Source organism: Pelophylax lessonae (assembly GCF_965119305.1).
Source record: "Pelophylax lessonae genome assembly, chromosome: 1".
NCBI classification, from domain to species: domain Eukaryota; kingdom Metazoa; phylum Chordata; class Amphibia; order Anura; family Ranidae; genus Pelophylax; species Pelophylax lessonae.
The window spans coordinates 534,022,945-534,045,735 of record NC_138768.1 but is presented as its reverse complement, the minus strand read 5'-3'; the positions used below and the strand labels follow the sequence as shown (position 1 = coordinate 534,045,735).

At 43.0% G+C, this 22,791-nt stretch overlaps 1 pseudogene across 1 annotated transcript; it reads left to right on the top strand.

Moving 5' to 3' along the window:
* The first annotated feature begins 14,234 nt into the window (after nucleotides 1–14,234).
* Nucleotides 14,235–15,018, top strand: LOC309559179 (RNA-binding protein with multiple splicing 2-like; annotated as a pseudogene). Its single transcript has one exon. The product of its transcript is annotated as an RNA-binding protein with multiple splicing 2-like (transcript).
* The last annotated feature ends 7,773 nt before the right edge of the window (nucleotides 15,019–22,791 follow it).

Below are 22,791 nucleotides of genomic sequence, written 5' to 3'. Positions count from 1 at the left end.
TTTCCTGTCCGAAAAGGACATTCAGCGCAGCAGGGGGGATCGTGACCGATAAGCGCACTCGCCTAGCTCATGACCGCGTAGACTACCTCACATTTATAAAAATGAATGAGGCATGGATCTCTAAAGAATTCAACACATGTGACCAGTAGACCACGTTTCATTGAAATTCCTCATGACAGGCCACAAATATCCGCCAGACTGCCATCCACCCACAACAATTCCTGGTCCTTGTCTTGGCTAAATACAGCGGCATAAAAAGGCATTTCATGTCCATTGAATGCCTAATTTTTGGGGCCTTTCATGGCCGACAATTATTTTTTCTGTCAATGCCTAATGAACCTTCAGCCACAGAATACTACGTTCTTAGCTTTCAGGTAAACCCATGTGGGATAATTTTTGGGGCCTATACTGGCCGACACTTACTTCTGTTACTGTAAAAATGACACTGGCAGGGAAGGGGTTAATTTTATTGGAGAGGGAGGGGTTAATGTATGCCTGGTGCTTACTGACATGTGTGGGGGGAGGTGACTGAGTGACACAGGGACAGATCGCAGGTTCAGCTATGCTGAACCCTGCAATCTGTCACTGTCTGTCACTTAGGAGATCCACCTGCTTTGTTTACACAAGCGGGCGGATCTCCACACTCGATTCCCCAAGCGATCGCCGCTGCTCCTCCCCTGGCCCGACTCCCGCTGTGACTGAATACATATATATTTACTGAGAAAGGGGAATGTCTGGCGACGTAGGTCTACGTCGCCAGACGTTATCGAGCCACTTTGCCGCAGTGGAGCTCTAGTGAGCAGTGCGGAAGTGGTTAATGACCAGACAATTTTTTGCGATACGGCACTGCATTACTTTAACTGACAATTGCACAGTCATGCGATGCTGTACCCATATAAAGTTGATGTATTTTTTTCCCCACAAATAGAACTTTCTTTTAGCGGCATTGGATCACCTATGTGATTTTTATTTTTTACGCTTTAAACAAAAAGAGCGACAATTCTGAAAAAAAAACAAGTTTTTACTTTCTGCTATATAACATTCCCAGTAAACACAATTTAAAAAATCTATTTTTTTTTTCATAATTTTAGGCCAATTTGTATTCTGCTACATATTTTTGGTAAAAAAAAAATCCCAATTAGTGTATATTGATTGGTTTGCTCAAAAGTTATCGCATCTACAAACTAGGGGAAAGATTTATGTAATTTTTGTTTATTTGTTTATTTTTTACTAATAATGGCGGTGATCAGTGATTTTTAGCGGGACTGCGACATTGCGGCGGACAGATCGGACACCTAACTGCCATTTTTGACACTTTTGGGGGGACCAGTGACATTACTACAGTAATCAATGCTAAAAATATGCACTGTTACTATACTAATGACACTGGCAGGGAAGGGGTTAACACCAGGAGCGATAAAAGAGTTAAATGTGTCCCTAGGTGGTGCTTTCTAACTGTGGTGGGAGGGGGGGTGGGCTTGCTGCATGAACACAGAGACCTGTGTTCCTAAATAAGAGGGACACAGAATCCCTGTGTTCATAACTGACAGAACAGCGGTCTGCCGTGTTTTCTGTCTCCATGGGGTGCGATCACGGGTACCGGGCACCAATTGCAGCCACCAGACCCTCTTATTGGCTCCCCTTGTGGCGTGCCCTTGCAAAGCAACATACAGGTACGTCATTTTGCGGGACAGAGCCGACCTGCTGCATTAAAACTATGGTGGCTGGTCGACAAGTGGTTAAGGAAGCAGAAAGGCTCTGGTCAGCCTTCAATACTTCTAGTGAGTGTCAACATTTTTTTATGTAGCAGGATTTCCAGGCGTTGGGCCTGATGTAGGTCTGCCATGGTCACCGGTAACACCTTTAGCCCATTTAAGTTTAATACCCAAGTTTGAGATTAGATTTAAAGACCAGTCCGGCATCTTTGGTTTGTTTTGTTTATTTGATATTGGGGATGGGAGAAGGGAATGAGTGGGATACTTTCCTGGCTCAACTAGGTACAAATTGGACACTTTGGAGAAAAATGCCTTTCAGTGCTGTCTTTTTTTATAAATTCAAAGTTTATTAGAAGAGGAAAAGGCACACAGTACAGGCAGGATCAGCAGTACAAGTCCATATACATCAAATATAGCGACAAACAGCTCAGAGTCTCAAGCATAAACTGACAGCAAAAGCCGCCCCTAAACCAGAGGGCAGTGGTATCAGACGTCGTATCTGACCGCCACAGGGGAATAGGTCCCCGGAGAGGCCTCCCCCTCCACCGGCATCTGTCACATGGCCGGACTACGGAGGCGGAGAAAAAACAACCCCGGTTGCCCATCTCCCCACAGCCAGCTATGCGAAACCCCTGCATGTATGCCCGTGAGGGAAGGATCGAGGAACAAAAAAAAAAAAGAAAGCAGGGTGATTAACATTTCCCTTCCTCTCCTTTTCATATTTTAATATTATCCCAAAGAGGGTGGGGAGATCCCACCCAACGAGAGAGAAAGACAGGAGGGTGAAAACAGTAGGGGGGAGAGGGGGGGAGATGAAGGAGGAGACAGGGGATAGAAAAAAGGGGGGGGGAGGGAGATGGCCACCCGGCCCGCCAAAAACGAGCTAGATCACCAGGTCTTTGTATTCCGCAGAGAAACTGAACTCATGCCAGTAGTACCATCTTTTGAGGAACTTCTCCCTCGTGCCCCGTTCAGCAGCCACAAGGTCCTCCATTTCATTAATGCTAGCTACTTTCCGCAACCACATAGCTACTGTAGGTGGCTGGGTCTGCTTCCAGAGAAGAGGGATACAGCTCTTGGCAGCCGTGAAGAGCAGCGGCAGAATGGATTTTTTGTAGGATGCTCGCGGGAAACTGTTGTGGTGAAGGAGAAAGAGAGCAGGATCCAAAGTGAGGGCATGGTCTGTGAATTTTTGTGCGATGCGTAAAACCTCAGCCCAAAAGGGTTGCAGGCGGCTACAGGACCAGAAAATGTGGAGAAGGGACCCCACCTCCTCCCCACATCTCCAGCAAAGGTCCGAACAAGAAGGGAACATTCTGCGTAATCTGACCGGAGTGTAGTACCACCTGGTGAGCAGCTTGTATCCCATTTCCTGATATTTGGTACAAGTGGAAGTTTTGTACGTGAAAAACATAATGCGATCAATCTGGTGATCCGTGAAAGAGAGGCCTAGGTCGCGTTCCCACCTGTCAAGATACAGGGGGCGAGAGGAAGGGTCATCCGACGGCCCCGTTAACAGGCGGTATATCAAAGAAATGGTATGTCGTAATGGAGAGGTCGACGCACACAGTTCTTCAAAGGGCTTTAGGCGTCTATTAAATGAGGTTGCAGGTGGAAGGGACTGTAGAAAATGTGCTAGCTGCACCTTCTGCCAGAAGGACAGAGCAGCAAAGGAGTTACTGGAAAAGAGAGCCTGACGCGAGACCCATTTCCCTTGAGCAATGAAGTGCCTAGCCTGGTGGAAGCCGTCGGACCTCAAGACGTGGAAGCCCTTATCCGTCCTACCTGGGGAGAAGTGCTGATTTTCGAGCACCGGGAACAGAGGCGAAGGAAGAGAGGCAATCCGGCCGGCCTCGCATATCCTACGCCCCAGCTTAAGGGTAGCTCCCACAGTCGGATGCTCCATCACATGCTTAGGCAAGTCAGAAGCACCCCACAGGAGGGAGTCCGGAGGGGGATCCCCCGGACTTCGCTCAATCCTAATCCACTGTTTGAGGTGACTATGAACCTGCCAGTCCACAATCCTGGTAAGGTGACATGCTTCGTAGTACATCGTCGCGTCTGGGAAGGCCATGCCTCCACAAAGCTTGGGCATTCGGAGAACCTTGAGGGCAAGGCGGGGGGGCCCCTCACCCACAGAAATTTACGGAAGGTTTCATTGATTTTGCGCAGGAAGGCTGAAGGGACCGCGATTGGAAGGGCTTGCAATACATATAGCAAACGAGGCATGACATTCATTTTGATAATATTGCAACGCCCAAACCAAGAGAACAATCCCTTCTGCCACTCCTCCAGATCCTTCCGAATACGAGAGAGGAGAGGAGGGAAGTTAAGTTCGAATACGCGGCCGGGGCAGTTGGGGAGGGAGATACCCAAGTATTTGATATGGGAAGAGCTCCACTTAAATGGGAAGTCTTGCCGGAGGAGGGCCAGCAAAGCCGGAGGCATCGCCACAGGCAAGGCCTCCGACTTCTGATGGTTAATCTTGTAAGACGAAAGAGCTTCGTAAACACGGAACTCCTTCATAAGATTAGGCAAGGATATAAGAGGTTTCGTGAGGAAAAACAGGAGGTCATCGGCGTAAGCTGCAACCTTCGGGGCCAGCGATGAGGAGATGGTCAACCCGGCTATGTCCACGTTGGCTCTGACGGAGCGCAAAAAAGGCTCCAGCGTCAGGACAAAGATCAGGGGCGACAGGGGGCAACCCTGCCGCGTCCCATTAGAGATCTCTAACGGGTTGGAGAGCAGACCATTTATCTTAACACAGGCCGACGGGTTGGAGTAAATCGCACGGATCCAAGACAACATACGTTGCCCGAGGCCGACATGCTCCATCGTCCCCATTAGAAAATCCCAGTTTACCCGATCGAATGCCTTTTCGGCATCCGTCGAGAGAAGCAGCAGAGGGGTCTTCCGCGCACAGGCCAAATGCAACAAATCCAGGGCTTTCGTCGTATTATCCCTGGCCTCTCTGGAAGGCACAAAGCCCACCTGGTCGTCGTGGATCAACTGTGGGAGCAGAGGGGCCAAGCGAGATGATAGGATCTTGGTAAACAGTTTCAGATCCACATTTAGGAGCGAGATAGGCCTATAGCTCTGGCAGAGGAGGGGATCCTTGCCCTCCTTCGCGATCACAGTGATATGTGCGCGAAGCGAGTCTACCGGAAACTCAGCACCCAAGCCCGCCGCATTATACGCAGCCAGAAAGTGCGGGGAGAGAATGTGTGCAAAACATTTATAATAGGTCAAAGAATATCCATCTGGACCCAGAGCCTTGCCTTTCTGAGAGTTCGCCAAGGCACTCAACAGTTCATCGGGGTGAAGAGGTTCCTCCAGGCGCTCCACGGCATCCAGCGGGAGGGCAGGAAGACCAGAGGCACTAATATATTCCTGAATCCGAGAGCGGAAGTCGCCCCGCGCGGACGCAGACGAGTCAGGGGTCAGGTTGTATAGAGAGGAGTAGTAGCGGCGAAAGGCTTCCGCTATGCGGTCCGTTGCGTGTACCTTCTGGTTCGGGGAGGCGAGGATTTCCTGGATGAATGTCTGCGCCTTCCGCTGTCGCAGTGCGCGCGCCAAGATTTTCCCACATTTGTCCCCATGTTCATAGAAGACCCTTCGACACTTAGCTAGCGATGCCTTAACCCTAAAAAGGGTCAGGGAGCGCAACTGCTCACGTAGAACAGTTAGTTCCTGAAGGACAGACTGGGCCAAGGACCTCTTATGAGCAGCCTCCAGCGACTCCAATCGCGTAAGAAGATCGTGCATCTGACGGGTACGCTCCCGTTTACGCTGTGAACCGATCTTCATTAGGACCCCCCGCATATAGCTCTTATGAGCTTCCCAGACCATCAGTGGAGAACTCTCCGGGAGGGCATTGGAGGAAAAGAAACGCCCAAGCTCGACTTGCAACTCCTCCAGGACTTTGGGGTCCTGGAGGAGACTGTCGTTCAGCCGCCACTGCCACTGCCGAGGCTCTGGGGACCGCAAATCCAGCTTCAGTGCTGTCTTGACGCCAGTTTCTGACCCTCTGGTTAGCTCAAAAGTCCCGGACTGTACTGAGAACTGACTCCTGACGCTCTGATTAGCTCAAAAGTACCGAACACTGCTCCCTCCAGTCCTTCCTGATTGAGGTAACCTCTGTATACTGCTTCTGCTGCTGCAACTCTCAACACTGTACAATGCACACTGCACGCTGTACACTTTAACACTTCAGGGCCCAACCGCTGGCGCCACCTTTGTACTTCAGGGTCCTCTCACTAGGCACCCCCTCTACACTTCAGGGTCCTCTCACTAGGCACCGCCTCTACGCTTCAGGGTCCTCTCACTAGGCACCCCCTCTACACTTCAGGGTCCTCTCACTAGGCACCTCCTCTACGCTTCAGGGTCCTCTCACTAGGCACCCCCTCTACACTTGCTCCTGCATCGGCTAGCTAGCTCCTGGATCCCTCTGACCTTCACCGGAGTGGTCCCCTCTCTCTCTAGGCAGACCCCAAGGGGCAGTTTGCAGTACTCACGAACTGGGAATGCTTTCCTGAAACTTGACCCCTCTCAGCTCCTCCGGGCCTTGGCACACCGGAATCCTCTCTGCAGCTCAGCTCAGCCCTCTGTCCCCTCAGGCAAGCCACCTGGGACACCCGATTCCTCTGACAGGAGGAGAGACAGTCGCACTCTCCCTCCTGGGACTCTGCTTCCTGCCAAAGACGCTGCATCATGTGCCCCCTCTCAAACTTATACCCACTCCCAGAATGCTGTGCGGCAGAATCTGCCTTTACGGGGTAGATACAGGCCTGAGTGTGCCATTGGCTGGGTTTCCTCCACTGCCCAATGAGAACCCTCTTATGGAGCACAGTGGGGAGACTCCCCAATCTCAACAGCCACACCTGGGAGACACGACAGCCCAGCTGAAAATCATGGCCCTGCTGATAAGCAGACAAGGCCCACTATACTTTACCTAGCACCTACCTTGTAGGTTGCTACATTTATAAGAGCACCACTAGATTTGGGGGACCTAGGGCACCTAAATAGACGTTTAGAGGTATGTGTTGGGATCTATGGGATTCATCTTTTAAATTCTGGGGCTAATTTGGGTACTTGTTCATTGCGAAAGTTATATTTCAGGCTGACTATACCTATCACTTAAATTTATCATGTTACAATTCCCTCTATCTACTAAACCTGAACATAACCCTTTTACATTGACCCTAACTTTTAACCAAATCCCAAACAGTAAACTAACTTCTAAAGGACCATATTTACCTAATGGATATTGGAACTATCTGCAAGAAACATAGCAGTCCTGCACCAAGATCTAACAGTGCTGAGACCTTGATGTCAAATATTGATCTGCACTGGGTACTTTTCTGACATGAAGCAAGATAAGAATTCAATGGTAGACATCCATCTGAAAATAAAGTTACCTCTTCATTTCCTAGACTCTCAGCCACCTACTGCTTTTATAGGTGCTAAAAATACAAAGGGGAAAACCTGACCTCAATGGTTATCTCAAACCACTAAATAGCAGAAAGAGCTTTTGGTGGGGGTAAGCATCAGGGTTGGGATTACCCCCAGAGGCATTTATTCATTGCCTCCAATGGTACAGGGGAGAAAAGGGCTTTTTCAATAAACACACGAACATCTCTGTGATAAATAGTATTTGCTCATTTTCACATCAAGTAAATCTCTTTATATATTTAACGTGCTCAAAAAGGAGCAGTGGCCTCTGTAGATTTATTTCTCCATAAAAAAGATTTGTACATCCTTCATATATCACTAGCATTAGCCTGAATATCTGGAGCACAGAGAATTAGAAAAAGGGAAGCAATTCAGAATGTAACCTACCAGTACACACACGTTTTTAGTTTATCAGAAGTAAGTTCCATTTGCATAAAACAATTTTCCCATGCACATCAATCTTATACACTTTTTGGCATGCATTGCAAGAAACCTTTGTAAAACCAGAAAATTTGATAGTATATATTTTGTTTGTTCAAGATAGCAGAAACTCCTTGTAGATAACTAGGACTGAGAGCAATATTGTGATCATCATACATCTTGATTCTCATCCATGGGTTTGTCGATTGCTGATGTTCCTCAGACCGATGGCTGCTAATGTGCAGTCACTCAGTCAGGCTACATCAAAACCTATGAATATAATAATATAATTTTGCTGTTTCCAAAGTCTATTACTACAACTCATTTTTTTCTTACATGAACATCTCTATCGCAAATGCAATTCTTGCTGCTTAAAGAAATCTGACAAATGGTTCCTTTTGTAAAACAACCTATCAAAGAACCCTGCTGATTTGATTATATGTATTAAAACATTCTATCTAAGCACCCAAATCCCAACCTGATTAACAACTCCATGACACTCTCAGTATAATTTCTTGGATCAATCCAAGGATAATCTTTGGTTGAACAACTGTGTTTGCAGACAACCTTCCAGTAATAGTCCAAGGCCCACTAGCCAAATTCCCTAGACTTGCCCTTTATCCCAGCATCTATCAACAATGGTTTAAAATGATTCACGGTTTTAAGTGCCTTTTCCTTTGGGACTGCCACCTGTCTCCCTAAGGTCCCACTTTCTGAGACAAGAAGAGCTCCATCCAAAAGGGGATTCTCCACTTGTTTGACTCCCCCCCCCCTTGCTGCCACATTGGCACCTTTCGGGGGTGGGTGCCTGGTTTTGACAGGTACTCATTCCCACTTCTAGCTGAATTTGCCATGGCAAAGTCACCCAGAAGTTCTGCCCCCCTCCTCCTTCCCCCCACTGCCAGGCAATTCACAAAGCGCAGAGCGCTTCGCGCATGCACAGTAGGGAACTGGCTGTGAGGCCGCATGGCTTCACTGCTAGTTTCCCTTACAAGAAATGGCGGTGGCAGCACCCGAGAGTTGATTGAAAAATTAACTGGGGTGAAGACACTGCTGGATTCGTGGACAGGTAAGTGTCCTAGTATTAAAAGTCAGCAGCTACAGTATTTTTTCTGAAGGAGCCTGGAGCAACTCCTATTTTTATGTTTAATCTGGGCAATAAAGTAGGCAACCTGTGCCAGTGCAGTGGGGTTCTGAGACCACACTGTCACTAACAATCTCAGGTGACATACTATTGATCAGAAACCAATGAATATGGTTTCCAATCATTTGATCACCATGACAGCTAATCAAGGCAATCACATGAGTTGTGTGTATAATGAAACTTCTGGCTGCAGATGCCAGTGTGCATTACATTGTGTAAAAAAGACCAACAACAAAAAAGACACAGAAAGAAAATGTATTAAAATAGTGTGGAAAACTATTGTGTCTGCAGCTGCATTTGATTCTATGAAATTACCTGCTGCAGATATGTCTAAGCAGAATTAACCTGTCTTTCACCTTCTCTTCACAATTGTTTCTCCCTTTTCTCTTCCCCTTTCTTCAAGTTCTTCCTTCCTATGAATTCCTTGTTGTTCTACAGTTTCACCTGACAGTGGGTATCCTGTTCATGTCTTTAGGTGCTCATATTAAGAAGTGCAGTTGGGGGCCACCCCAGCTCCCCCTAAGACCACTTTCACACGTGGGCAAAGCAGATGTGAAAATATATGACAAATGTGCTAAAGCATGCATCATACTTGCACTGCCTTTATTCTTAATGACAGATCAAATACAGGCAGCAGTCACACATTTTGCTGCGTGTTTTCTGTGCGTTACAACAAGCAAGAGCATACAACGCAAAACATGCTTGTTTCACATCCAAAATTTGGTACATGTAGCTGGGAGCGGGCTACCATTTTCTGACACTGTAGACTTTCTGCTCTCAGACTGTCTCTATAATCCCCTAGTGTTTGTCTCAGGTTTCATGCATCATACTCTTAAGACTGGGAGAAAGGCATGGTGGGAACTGTAGTTTTCTACAAGGATATTACTGCACTGCTGAACTGTTTAAGAACTGTACTTCCTAGTAAGCAATGGGTTCCAGGAGAGAATTGTGGGAGAGACTATAAAGGGATCTTCTGAACAGGCCCACTCTCTCTTGCTTCCCAGGACCCATTGTGTGTGCATTAATCTGCCAGACTACTACACACCACCCAGCTGTCTGCAGACTTAGCCCAGGCAGAACGGGTGACCATCGCTGCATCGCGGACATCCCTGCAGCATCACTGAGCAGTCACTGAGACAGCAGAGCGCAGCCATCTCAGTGTCACACAGTGTGGAGCATTGCCGCTGCCTGTTTTTCCAGGGCTCATAAGAAGGACATCAGGATTGGTGAGAGAGCACCTGCTCAGAGTTCAGTTACCAGTTGCTACAGTTTCTCTTAGGCTCACCAAACATGTTCAATTTTCTTGTACAATTTTCTGTTAGATTTACCAAAAATCATATAATATGAGGTCAAAACTAAACAGCACTTTCAATTGTATTCAATTAGGCAGGCCTTTGTACTACATAGTTGGAGGTAAATCTAAAGAAAATTGTACAGAAAGTTGTAAGAAAATTTTATAATGCATGACCAGCCTTAGACACTGAATACAGATACTCTACACTTGGATCAATCAGTGGATCATTATTAACAAGACCAGCTATTCTGCATTTCATGTTTCACACTGTGCTGCACTGGGGATTCTTTTGTTCTTTGAGCACTGCCGGTGAAGATCTTAGCAAGGCCTTGCAAATTTAACATTGCTATATCATTGTTCTTAAAGGGGACATGTTACTGGTTTCTAGATTACCTTATCTCTCGTTAGGATACAGGTATTCTAGGCCGGCCCGGGGTTCCCCTTCAGTAAAAGCGTTTCTTATAGCAATTTATAGCTTTCTGAGAGATTAATTTACTTACTGCAAGATACTGTGTATATTTCGTGTATTTATTTGTTATTATAATTGCTTATTCACTGTTCTTTAGTGTTATTTCAACTAAGCACTGGCTGTTTATCCAGGACCTAGTTGATGAATTCCCTTTTTAAGCCTTTTCCTTGAGTAAAGCTGAACTAAGGAGTTAAAATCTATTTGCATTGTGTCAGTGTGTCATTTAAAGGTATACACAACATGTCTGAACCTAGAGTGTCAGGAGGGCTGGACAGTTCACAGGGTCAAAGTGCCACAGAAGAACATATAATTACCAGCAACCCTCAAGGGGGCAGTGCTACATACATGATCTTTTTTAGAGTACTTTTGAAATGAAGAGAGGCCCATTCAAATGAATGGTGCAGCTCCAAAAATGAACTTTAAAAGCACAAAAACCAGGTCAAGTGTGAACAGGGCCTCATGTCATGTCCAAGAAACATATTTAAACCTGCTCAGTGCAATTTGGAATTGCCTGGGCAAAGACCTCACTCTGTGACTCTATTCCCATGCTCCAGTCTCCAACTCCTTGTTCCTGATCACAGTTTCTCCTGGTAATAATTTGGTTTTGCTCTTGACTGCAATTCCTTTCTGCCACCTGCCTCAACTTCATAGCTTTCTTCACAATCACAATTCTGTTTTTCAATTCTGTCTTTTGTACTTACATTGGTTCTGCCATAGGTTACTAGCTACCGATCCAAGTGTGCCTGAGGATCGCATCCTGGAATTTGTGCCTTGCCCCTTTTAAGGACCTGTATTCACTCTGTAGCACCAATACACAAACAAGACATAGGAGTCGATTCACTAAGAGGTAAATAACAGCAAATAAAATGCGATAAAATACAGCATGCAGTAAATCAGTTGTGGAAGCTTAATTTACTAGGAACTTACCGTTAAATACCAAATGCGGTAGTTGCTCGAGTTAGCGGTAATTACCGCATTATTTAATGCAGTAATTTACTGCTATAAGCTGGTTGCTAAGGAGCAGACCAGGATTTGTCAAAAAACAGCCTGGAGGTTGGGGGATCCCAAGGCTTTTTTTTGACAAATAGCTGGTTGCTAAGCAGTGGGCCAGTGAGCTGGCCGCTACATCCTTAACAACCGATGACTCATTAGCTGTCAGCAATGACTCATACCGCATGTGATACCACCAGCATAACCCTGGTGGTAATTATCGTATGCTTTTTTACTCTCTGGTCCATTTGTGAATAGGACTTAAAAGCTTTTTATGCAATATTTACCGGCCCATTTTTTTTTTTTTTTTTTTTTTAATACAGTATAATCGTTATTTCTTTATGTGAATTAGTCTAAATTTACTGCATACAATCATTTATGCAAATTAGTAACATGATACCCTTATCGCATGTGGTAAAGCTTAGTGAATTGACGCCGCAGAGTTATTGTCAAGTTAACTGATGCATATTGACAATGCTGAATTTAGTCTGGCCATTTAGGCTTCAATGACATGAAAAGGTAATGAAAAAAAGCAGATTATCTATAGAGCATAGTAGCTTAAAGTGGAAGTTCGTGCAAAGCCCAACAAACGCTAAACCTTTGCTCTGCCACATTCTAAACCCAATCTAACCCTGCAAAGCAAAAATTGCTATACTTACTTATTCTACAGCCAATCCAGTCCCAACATCAGCTGTCAGCGGCGGCTTCAGCATGGAGGCGGGTGCAGGAGAGACAGCCGACAACGGAAGCCCCATAGTAAGTCAATGGGTGACTTCACTTCCAAACCATTTCACAGCCTTGTCGTTCCTCTCCTAAACACCGCTTCCGATGCTGGAAACCGGACCAGAATGGCTGCGAAAATAGGTAAGTACAGTGATTTTTGCTTTACGGGGTTAGATAGATTAGGTAAACCTGGTAAACCTATATCCTGAATGTGGCACAGAGCAGATTTGGAGTTAGTATGTTTTAGCCTGGACTTACATTTTAAGGTGAAATTTACACACATAACTGAGTAAGTCCTCATGCACATGGGCAAAAAATGTTTTTTTTTTATGCACATCAGGCATTTAGATCAGGATTTTAAGAGCAGCAGTAAGTGGCATAAAAAAACCATCAAAGCTGCATTCAGAGTCCATAAACTATATTAATTCCTCCGATTAGGTTTAGTTTATGATATGAACAAATGTATTCCTCTGCAAGAACTTACATTACATTTGTTCAGGTAGGATTCTAAACACGAGTTAATATTCTTCCAATACATTATCCTGATGGTTGAGAGGGAACAGGAATCTCCTTATAATTCATCAACCCTTGAAGTGATTTTATAAGAGAATGACAGAGCAGGGTGTATGGAAGGTGTGTTGTTTTTTTCCCTCTTTTTCTTTTTTGTTTGTGTTCTAGAATAGGAGGTGTTAGTAGTTCAATGTTTCTTGTATTAGACGGGGAATGCCTAAAAGCTATGTTATGTACCTATACATCTAAATTTATCAATAAATAGAAATAAAAAAATAAAAAAAGCTCTATTCAGAGAGGACTTTATAAGCATAAACATGCATAAATGCAAGCGTATGAGCATAAATGCATTCCAATAATAGAGTAGTATGTATTCCAATGTATTGTAGAATGTATTGCAATAGTAGTCCAGTAGAATACATTTCCACTGAATAACATACATGTATAAAAGACAGTACATACGCGCAGGCAGGTGCATGCATAAACCACATTAGAGGAACTTTTTCTGCCATCTTTTTAACCCCCAACATTGGTCTCAGTGGATGCATAAATAACCTCCAGCCGTGGTGTCAGTGAGTGCAATAGAAACCTTCAAAATTGGTGTCAGTTGACACAATAATTAACCCCTCGCATTGGTGTCAGTGGCAGTAATAATAACCCCCAGCACTGGTGTCAGTGGGCACAATAACCCCCCAACACTGGTCTCAGTGGATGCAGTAATAACCTCCAGCATTGTTGCCAGTGACTGAAACAATAAACCCTAATATTTGTGTTAGTGGCCACAATAATAACCACCAATATTGGTGTCAGTGGACATAATAATAACATCAACATTGGTGGCAGTAATAATAACCTACAGCATTAGTGTCAGTGAGCTCAATAACTCACAACATTGGTATCAGTGAGCTCAATAACTCCCATCATTGGTATCAGTGGATACAATAATAACCTCCAGCATTGGTAACAGTGAGTTCAATAATAATAAAAATTTTATGCAAGATTTAAATCATTTAACTTTATATAGATCTTCTTTGGAGGATATTTGAAGGACAGCACTGTGGGTAATGTAGAGGTGATTGATATAAGTGACTGGGGGGCACTTGATGTACAGCAGCAGTCCAGATAGAATATTTGATGATTTAAAGTGACGGCGCTGTGGATATAGATATCATAACCCCCAACATTGGTGTCCTTAAATGCAATAATAAACCCCAACGTTTGTGTCAGTGAACACAATAATAGCCCCCAACTTTGGTGTCATTGAGTGAAATAATAACCCCCCCCCATACTGGTATCAGTGGATGCAATAAAAAACTCCAACACTGGTGTAAATGAACACAGAAATAACAACACCACAACAGTAATGTCAGTTTCAATAATATTAATCTACTGCATTGGAGTCAGTGGGTGCAATACCTCCAGCATTCGTGTCACTGAGTAATAACAAAAATAAATAAATTGTGTTAGTGAATGCAATATAAAGTACAATATGAGTTCAATAGTAATCCCCAACTGCACTCTCCCCCCTCAGCACTGACAGACCCCTCTCCACAGCACCCGCGCAGATGGCAACGCTCACCACTGCATCCCGCACCAGACTTGCAGCACCAGGGACGAGGAGACATTTTCTGTACCGCCAGAGGAGCCTAACACCTGCCACCGGATATGCTGAGGACTTCGCTGTTGGTTTATACACCATGACCAACCTGAAGACGGACAGCGAGCACAATAATCATAACCTGGAAGAAGAGGTTTGTACCCTCTTTGTCAGTGGCCTACCTTTAGATATCAAACCCAGAGAACTTTATTTGCTATTTCGACCATTCAAGGGTTATGAAGGATCATTGATCAAGTTAACCTCAAAACAGCCTGTAGGCTTTGTTACCTTTGACAATAGAGCTGGGGCTAAACTGCAAAGAATGCCTTAAATGGCATCAGATTTGATCCAGACAACCCACAAACCTTAAGGCTAGAGTTTGCAAAGGCCAACACAAAAATTACCAAAAACAAAATTAATGGCAACACCTAATCCCACAAACCTCCACCCTGCACATTTCATTGCAAGAGATTCATGTGACCTAACAGGTGCTGCACCTATCCCAGCCTCATCAGAAGCCTGGTCTCCCTATCCACTGTACACTACAGAGCTGGCACCAGCAATCCCACATGCTGCTTTTACATACCCAGCAGCAGCCCTCCATGCACAGATGCGTTGGTATCCTCCATCTGAAGCCACTCATCAAGGATGGAAGTCCCACCAGTTCTGCTAAAAGCCCTTTGGATTTTTACCTTTCCATGAAGTAATGTGCAAGAAATATTTTACTTCTCCAGATGCCTCTGAATGTTTGGCCAAGCCTTCCAAATGGGGAAGCAGTCCTTTTCAGCTACTTAAGATTAATTATTTGACATTCTTTCTGTGGAAAATATGCCTCTGTGGGTAACTTTATTAAAGTCCATATGGAGTAACTGGATGTGACTCTTGAAACCATGGTAGAAGACATAGTGCTGTCATTGCCAGACCATATTCTATGTTCTGTAATGCTATGGATCTTCTTTCATCGCATGTTGAATTTATGGCATGAATTAGCTATTTAAGTGTGTGTGTGTGTGCTTGTTAAAAATATATTGTTTATTTATCAATTTCAGCTGGTCTGCATTGAGACCTTGAATTAAGTCATGCAGTGATGAAAACTTGGCTTAATGTACTGTTTGGTCTACCACCTCAAATTCAAACAAATGCAGTTCAAACAGTGCAAACTAAACTCTACTTTCAATCTTCTGTTTCTGTGGTTTCTCATAGGAGTCTGTTCTTGCCAAATAATGCAAACCTATAGGGAAACGGAACAAAAGTACCAGTATTTTTGTAACTTGTTTATTAGGAGATACGTATGCATCATGTGTTTTTTGTGTGATAGTTAAAAGAATAAATTCTGCCCTAAATTAACGTTCAGTTAAAAAAACTCAAATCTGTATGGTTTATCTGCTGTACTCTTTATGATTATGAACAATTGTGCAATTTTGTTTTGTTGTAGCCTACTGCTTGGTATTGATGTACTTATAGTATTATGAAAGGTCTCTGCTTGCATGGAGAAGTGTTTCTATTGATGAACCTAAAAGTATTTGATACTGGATAAATTATAATGTATTTAAAGTGTGATTTTTTTTAAAAACTATTGTTTCTGACAAATTAAAGTAATTCAAAATTGAAAAAAAAAAAAAAATAGCAATGCCCAACACTGATGTCAGTGGGCACAATGATAGCCCCCAGCACCTATGTCAGTGGACGCAATAATAACTACCAATATTAATCTCAGCAGATGCAATAATACCCCCCCCAGCGGTAGTGACAGTGAGTTCAATAATAACCCCCAAAGTTGATATCAGAGGGCGCAATAATAGCCCCTAGCACTTATTTTAGTGGACACAATAAAACCTCCCAACACTGGTGTAAACAAACACAATAATAACCTACAACATTGGTGTCAGCTGCAATAATAATAGCCCACAGCATTGATGTCAGTAGGTGCAATAACCCCCTACATTGGTCTCAGTGGGTGCAATTATAACCCCCAGCATTTGTGTCAGTGGGTGCAATAATAACCCCCAAAATTGGTGCCGGTTGACACAGTCATACCTCCCAACACTGGAATCAGTGGTGTCAGTGGATACAATGCTAGCCCCCAACATTGGTGTCCGTGAATGCAATAACCTCCAACACTGTTGTCAGTAGACGCAATAATAAATTCCCATATTTGTTAGTGGACACAAAAATAACCCCCAACATTGGTGTCAGTGGACACAATAATAGTCCTCAACGTTGGTGTCAGTGAGTGCAATAATAACCCCCAATACTGGTATCAGTGGGTGCAGTGGGCGCAATAACAACCTCCAACATTGGTGTCAGTGGACACAATAAACAACCCCAACATTGTTGTAAATAAACACATTGGTTTCAGTTGCAATAATAATAGTCCACAGCATTGGTAACAGTGAGTTCAATATTAACCCCCAACACTGATGTCAGTGGGCACAATAATAGCCCCCAGCATTTATGTCAGTGGACGCAATAATAACTCTCAATATTAATCTCAGCCGATGCAATAATAACCCCCAGCATTAGTGACAGCGAGTTCAATAATAACCTCGAAAATTGATATCAGTGGGCACAAAAATAGGCCCAGCACTTATTTCAGTAGACACAATTAAACCTCCCAACATTGGTGTAAACAAACACAAAAATTACCTACAATATTGGTGTCAGCTGCAATAATAATAGCCCAAAGCATTGGTGTCAGTGGGTGCAATAACCTCCTACATTGGTCTCAGTGGATGCAATAATGACCCTCAGCATTCATGTAAATTGGTGCCGGTGGACACAGTAATAACCCCCAACACTGGTATCAGTAGATACAATATTATCCCCCAACATTGGTGTCAGTGGATGCAATATTAACCCCCAACATTTGTGTCAGTAGACACAATATTCCTCAGCACATATCAGTAGACACAATGATAACCCCCAAGATTGGAGTCAGTGGATTCAATAACAATTCCCAACATTGGTGTCAGTAAGTACAATAAAAACCTCCAACACTGGTATCAGTGGATGCAATATTAACCCCCAGCATTGGTGTCAGTGGATGCAATAATTACCCCAACATTGGTGTCGGTGGCAGTATTAATAACCTCCAACACTGATGTTAGTGGATGCCTCCAAAATTGATGTCGGTGGGCGCAATAATAACCTCTACAGTATTGGTGTCAGTGAGTAGTGCAATAATAACCGCTTACGTTGCTGTTGGTGAGTGCAACAATAAGCCCCAATATTGGGATCCAGTGATTGCAATAAAAACCCCTAGCATTGTTGTCAGTGGATTCAATAATAACCCCCAACATTGTTGTCAGTGGATTGCATGCAGAGGGCAGGCGGACAGCATGTTGAACACTAAGGATTTAGAGGGAGGAACGGGACTGGGAGTCAGTCAGTTGAGCTGTATGCACATGTATTGACAATAATATGGTAATAGGATGAGAGAGTTGCATGAGTAGAGAAAGGACCTCATCGGTCTTTTGCTATATCTTCATTGTCCAATAGGCAGGATGGTGATAGAAAGAGAACTCCACTGTATCCCTTCTACAAGTTACTGTATACCTCTAATGATGGAAGTGGGCTCATCCACCTGTGCTGTGTGTTATGGTTATGTAAATCTCCGGACTGTTTGGACAGAAGTACAGATCCTTGGCAGGTAAAGACATAGTTTCCTTCCATCTGTGTACTGTATTTAGCTGTTTTCCTGGAATTCTGCTCTGAAATCTATTTTACCTCTAAATCTCAAGTTGAGGCTTAAACATTTATCCTTTTTTTAACTAATAAAAATGTAAACAGTTGGATTTTGGAGTAATTTATTACACTTACATCTCTTGAAACCTTCATCGAATATTACTATTGCATACTTCAAATCCTTTTAGAAGATGTTGGCTGTTTGGCAAGGCAGGACAAGGCAAGCCTTTCCCATAAATATGTATAAATATTAGGATGTTTCGCACAAAATGGTTTGATTATAAACTCTTGTGAGAGCTGCTGCCTACACTAAGACAACTACCTAGATAGAGTCTGTAAAAAAAATGAAAGAGGTAGGTGGGCATGGCGCTGCTCTGCTTAGTGTGTATAAGTGTGCGTTTCCCTTTAAGTAAAAAATATTAAATAAAAAATGTAAATCTTAAATAAAGTACAAGTGCTTAGTGTTTTGTGTTTTCCTATATATATCAACACATTATTTTGTGAAATAAAAAAAAAAAAATAATAATGCGTTGATGTATAGGAAAACACTAAGCACTTGTTTTTTATTTAAGATTTACATTTTTTATTTTATATTTTTTACTTAAAGGGAAACACACACTTATACACACCAAGCAGTGCAGAGCCATACCCTCTACCTCTTTAATTTTTTCCATAATTATCTCTTTAGATTGGTAAATAAATGCTATATGAACGTGTCCTATAAGTCTCTTTCAGTCTTTTACTAATAAAAATAAAAAGTCTTTCACATTGTGCCAAAATTAATCAATAATGCAGCGCCAACATTATTGATTAATTTTGGCATACTGGTGTGAAGTGTTGGCGCTGAATGCATGCTGCCATTTATGCAATTTAACTTATCATTTTTGATTGCACCGATTATTCATCATTTTTGATTGTGAGGATTATATTTTATTTTTTATTTTTCACATTGCACCACTACTGATTTTGCAAAATATTATTTAAAGCAGAATTAGGTCCGCATATACAGTACTCACCTCTGCTCCAGTAATATGACATCAATGGGCTACTTTGCAGGCCCCGAGATCTTCTCTCCTGGCTTTATCCAGATGCAGGGCCTTTGGCCTTCTTGATTGGCCAGTAGGAAAATAATGCAACTGCGGCACATGCATGCTGGAGTTTATTATTCCTGCTACCACGGGCAGCTCAGTGTACACTCTAAAGAAGATTATGAACAGGCATGTCCTTTAATTCCATATTCATTTCCATGTGTAAATACAATTTGTATAGCCTATAACTAGTGGCTTGAGAAGGATCAGGTTTATGAATGAAATGGGCTAATTTCCTGTGATCCTTTTTTTTTTTTTTTTGTGATCCCTATTTGTTAGTATATGCAGTCCCTCCACTTAAAAGATTTTATATTACCTAAAGATTTAAAGCCTAACTCCAGCCAAAACATTGTACTTTATTTTGATAGTATGGAGAACATTTGGAACCTCTGTCAGGTCTTTATTGCCATCTGTTCCCTAGACAGGAAGTTATGGGATATCTCTGCACCAGAGACAAAGACAAAGACAAAACCAAAAATATGTTTTGCAGATTTGTAGATTGCGGGGACAGTTAGACTTCTAATAATATTTTTTTTGATGCCTGTGCCTCTCAGCCCAATGGCAACCACACATACCATTTATAGTATAGATTTCAAAGGGAGAGGACAGAATTTTTAGGCACAGCAATATGCAAAAATGTTTTGTTTACCCATCCTTCCATCCCACCCCCTTTAACCCATCCGTCACAGCAGTAGCAGAGCTATCAGGGTCGCAAAGTCATGCTGAGGAGGCACTGATGAAGAGACACTGATAGGCAACACTGATGGGCACTGATAGGCATCATTTGATGGGCACTGATAGGCGGCAATGATGGGCACTGATAGGCCCATTGATGAGCACTGATATGTGGCACTGATGGGCACTGATAGGCGGCATTGATGAGAACTGATATGTGGCACTGATGGGCACTGATAGGCAGCATTGATGGGCACTGATAGGCGGCACTGATGAGCACTGATAGGCAGCATTTGATGGGCACTGATAGGCAGCACTAATAGGCAGTACTGATGGGCACTGATAGACAGCCTTGATGAGCACAGATAGGTGGCACTGATGGGCACCCATAGACACCATTGATGAGCACTGATAGGTGGCACTGATAGGCAGCATTGCTGGGCACTGATAGGCGGCAATAATGAGCACTGATAGGCAGCACTGATAGGCTGCACTGATAGGCACTGATGAGGCTGCACTGATAATCAGGGCACTGATGATCAGTGCCCTGAATATCAGTGTAAACAATGTACTGACAGCCTTGCCGGGTAACATCTCTCCCTTCCTCACACAGACACAGCATGAGAGGAAAGGGTTGGCGATAACGGCATGTCTATTTACATGTGATCAGCTGATCACATAGTAAAGGGCCGCTGTGATTGGCCCTTTACCGTAATCTGTGATCAGCTGTGTCCAAAAGACACAGCAGCACAGAGCACACTGGATGGGTGCCCCAGGAGGCACGAGGGAGGTAGGGTTCTGGGAGGATTTCCTGGATGCCCTCCCAGAACTGGAAGCCCAGAACTCAGATGGAAGGGGGCTCAGGGGGGCCCTTGGTGGTTTCTTGGAACAGGGCCCTAAAGGTTCTAGCTACACCTCTGCTTCCCAGAGGAAAGTTTCTCCCTACCTTGTGAATTTAGTTATACTCACCCGAGTCCTTCCATCCAGGTCCCTCACTTTTGCTGATCTAACACCACTTGTTAATCGGTTCCTTGACATCTCTCTTCAGATCATAAAAGCTCCCCTCTGCTGGATGGAATGGTCCACATCACACAGGGAGTGGAAGTAAACAGTGAGGAGAAGAAACTGAAGCTGGATATTCATGTGACCATGGCTTTAGGTAAGTGAAAATAGGGTTTAGAGTAGGCATGTGCTGTTTGTTTCCTTCCGAATAGATATTCTAACACATTTTTCGTTATTTGGAGATTCGGATATGTATGAGTACATTAATTACAGCATAACCAAAGTTTACTGAATGCTCCGAATAATTAAATTAAATTTGTCCGAATTTTCAAAATTCTATTTGAAATTCGAATCAAACTTTACATCGAATTCCATTCAAATTTGAACTGTAAACATATTTCTGAAATCAAAGACTGTGTGTGTTATTAGAGTACCATTTCGAAATAATGCTGTATTTGTTAAGCCAAAGACGATTTAAAGAGTCATTGTAATCATTTGATGAAGATTTTTCTTTTGTTTGTTCACTTTGCCGCATTCTAATCAGAAAAAAAATCTAAAATTTTCGATTCAACAGATTTTAAATTTATCGATTCAAACGATTTATCGATTCAAATTGAATAAATTAGTAAATTGCAAGAAAATTCAAAAAAGACATAAAACGAATTCCAAATACGAATCCCGAATACGAATTGAACAAATTAACCGAATTTAACTAAACGAAATAACTAGACTAAGGAATCTAAACGGAATGAAACAAAACTAATTTAGTCACGCACATGTCTAGTTTAGAGAGTTTTTCTTGACAAGCCAGCCATTAAATAGGGGAGCTTCACTACTTTTTGTGTGGCCCAGTATGATTTCAGCACATTCAAATTAATGAACTGTACAGAAATTGCACAGGAATACTGACTATGCTCCTGTGTGATTCAGATGTGAACGGGCACCTAAAGGATAAAGTCACTTTTTTTTTTTTCTAAATTCCAGCTCCCCTATCGACCAATATACCATTAATGTACTTCTTTTGCAGAAATGTGTATGGCCACCCTTATATACCTAAATTTAACTAGTTTGGTGCCATTAATTGTTAACAACACACCAAACACAGAAGCAAACACACATTTTAAATACAATGAGCAAAAAATGCAGTAAACGCATAGCAAAAACCATTCAACCCACAACGCACCAAAATGTCCCATGAGATACTTTGCCATGTGTAGGGCAGTCCATTGAAATTAACAGGCTGCTCTATGCATGTTGTCGGAAAAGTTTGCCAAAAAATGTGCGCTCCTACTATGGCAAGTGTGAACAGGGCCTGAAAGTGAAACTGGTGTGTTTACACAAGAACAATGAAGCTCCATTTCTGAACGCATTTCAAACCACACAGAAAATGCACGCTTTGTCTTGCGTTTCGGAAATGTGCTGCAAATGCACCAAAACGCATGGTAAAAAAACACTCCATGCTCAGGTTTAAAAAAAAGTTCTTTGGGGAAATCCGGCAGGAGGTCCCCTTAAAAAATCCAGTTTGTGATGAAACACGTAGGAAGCTCTTCATGCACATGGTGGCAGCACTTTGTTTTTGAAGCACTACATAATTTCATGAGTGGTTTGCACTACTATTTTGGACTTTATTGGCTCGTCCTTTTTTCTCATTATATTTTGTAACTTACCATTTGTATTGTTTTGGGTGTTTTTGATATTTAGTTATTTGTATTTTTATTTATTTGTATTTTTTCACATTGTTAGGTATCCATTTACACTGCCTTTTTTTGTAGACAATCTGTATATGTTTGTAATAGCCAAGCATTAGGCTGGCTGCTTTAACCTCGCTTAATTTTGAAGTTGTGATAAGCCCAGTCTTTTGTTTCTAAATTTATTTTAACGATCCTATATTTGTAGATCAGATGAGCGCAGAAAATAATTTTTGAAATGTACGCACACTAGCTTGACATCATAAAGTGTCTACGTTAATCTGCCACCCACAGACTCAGATTTCCTTTACAGTATACAGAGCTGGTTTGCACTGCAGGTT